Source organism: Stylophora pistillata, chromosome 6, assembly GCF_964205215.1.
Source record: "Stylophora pistillata chromosome 6, jaStyPist1.2, whole genome shotgun sequence".
Lineage (NCBI taxonomy): Eukaryota > Metazoa > Cnidaria > Anthozoa > Scleractinia > Pocilloporidae > Stylophora > Stylophora pistillata.
Window position 1 is genome coordinate 22687583 of NC_142524.1, and position 2092 is coordinate 22689674.

At 32.9% G+C, this 2092-nt stretch overlaps 1 long non-coding RNA gene across 2 annotated transcripts; it reads left to right on the top strand.

The window, feature by feature from the left end:
* The first annotated feature begins 362 nt into the window (after positions 1–362).
* LOC148728846 (uncharacterized) lies at positions 363–1639 on the top strand. Of its 2 annotated transcripts, XR_015988787.1 has the most exons (3): positions 363–520; positions 1005–1044; positions 1295–1639. It is a non-coding gene; the product is annotated as an uncharacterized LOC148728846 (long non-coding RNA). The 2 variants fall into 2 exon arrangements; XR_015988786.1 differs by having other exon boundaries at positions 1005–1639.
* Positions 1640–2092: the final 453 nt, after the last annotated feature.

A 2092-nucleotide genomic window follows, 5' to 3' on the forward strand; every position in this document is an offset into this window, starting at 1 on the left:
AGAACAACATGTTATATTATTGTAAAGACGAAATTGGACCACGGGTCAAGTGAGCTAGATGTTATTGAAAGATATGATTTTTGTAAATCATGATATGCCTATCGGTATCTTTCCATATGCTTTTTTACTCTATAATCTCAGAATGTCTGTTTAACAAATCCTTACAAAAACAACGCCACTTGTCACAGCGGTAATACTGGCGGAGGTAATTGCTGTTTGTGTACTGCTGGATTCAAGGGTCAGATCTGTGAGGAAGGTAGATTATTCTATAAATACTTCAGTCACCATCTTTGAGGTTAAAATGTAACTATGCGCGCAAATGAAACTCACATGTGCTCCTGTTATTCTTAGTCAATCTACATAGTAGGCCGCTTAACATATTTATCGTATGCATTCAGATATTGACGAATGTGCTACGCAAGAGAATAAGTGCAGTGTCAATACTGTTTGCAGCAATAGCGAAGGATCTTACAACTCAAATGTAAACCTGGATATTCTGGAGACGGATGGACTTGCAAAGGTAACTCTGCTATACTATACACTCGCCCTCAGTGGATGTTTTGGCGAATCAACGCATAACGTTTTCTCTAAATTTTTGCAAGCTCTGATACAGTCTCGTAGTTTGTCTTTTTTTATTAGCCTACCATCACTTCGTTTTGTTGGGCTTAGTTTTTTTTTTTTTTTTTTTTTTTGCAGTTACTTTTTTCAAGCTGCAAAGAAGCTTATAAAAAGAAATTTAAAGTGTATCATTAAAGAGTCTTTCTACTTGATACAAAAACGAAAATTATGCAATTTATTTGAAGTGCACGTTAGTAAATATTCCTGTTAACTCTGCTCAGTGAGTTGTTGTTGTTGGTTTTTTTTTCATTATCATTTTTTTAGAAACGATAAACTCATATGTAACATTCCAAATAATTGATTACAGATCACAACAGTCTCACAGTTTCTCATCTTTTATTGCCTTTCCATTATTTTGTTTTCTTTGACTGTTTTTTTTTCCGCAGTTGCTGTTTCGAGCTGTAAAGAAGCTTATGAAAAGAAATTGTAAGTGTGTCACTAAAGAGTATTTCTATATGACACAAAAATGAAAATTGTGGAATCTAATTGAAATGCACCTTAGTAAATATTTTTATTAACTCTGCTCAATGAGGTTTTTTTTTCATTATTATTATTATTTTAGAAACGATAAACTCAGTTTAAATGTAATATTCCAAATAATTGATTGCAGGGACTATTTTCATAGATTTATCTATTGAATTATTTATTTATTGATTTATTATTTTTTGTTTTTCAGAATAAACTCTAGTGGTGGGGCTACAATTCTTATGGACTCAATTGAAACTTCCGTTTTCTGTCACGCGGGTGACTTTGGTCGTGGAGATGGATTCTGGACCCCTGTTTTGAAGATTAATGGGAACAAGGTAATTTTTTCTTTTATTTTCATCGATTTCTTTGCTTAGCTAAGCCGAAAAAATGAGAGATTTAAATTACAGCTTGAGAATGTAGAAAAATCTAGGCCCTTTAAGATTTGCATTCTGCTGTAATTTCCCTCAACTTAAGAAATACCGTTTCCATGCTGGTTTTTACACTTCTGTGTTTTTAGTCTCCTTTTAGCCAGAGAGGGTTCTGATAATCCTAAATCAAGATAAAACAAAAAATTTCAACCACGATTGGAAATCTAAGAGTGTTGTATTTTGCGATGACTTTAATTGTGACTTTTAGTTCTTGATTCATTAAAAAAGTATTTATGGTTCCTCTCAGACAATTTTCTTTTTTGTTGCTTTTTTTTTGTTAAAATGTTGAAAAGGGTTAAACAGTTTAACACCGTTGTGTTTCCGATACGTTTATGCTGACTAATATCTTATTTTATACTGGCTGGACGTTTTAGATAAGTTATTTACTTAAATTTCATGTCCATTCAAAAATGACTTTCTTCATTTCCCAATCAGCGAACTTTTCATTATGATTCCAAGTTTTGGATGAACAAGAAAGAATACAACCTTCCTCGAGGATTGACTGGGATTGACCAAGAGGAGACCAAGTTACTGACCTACTGGAACACTTCGTTCTCCAAAATTTGTCTTGGAATGAA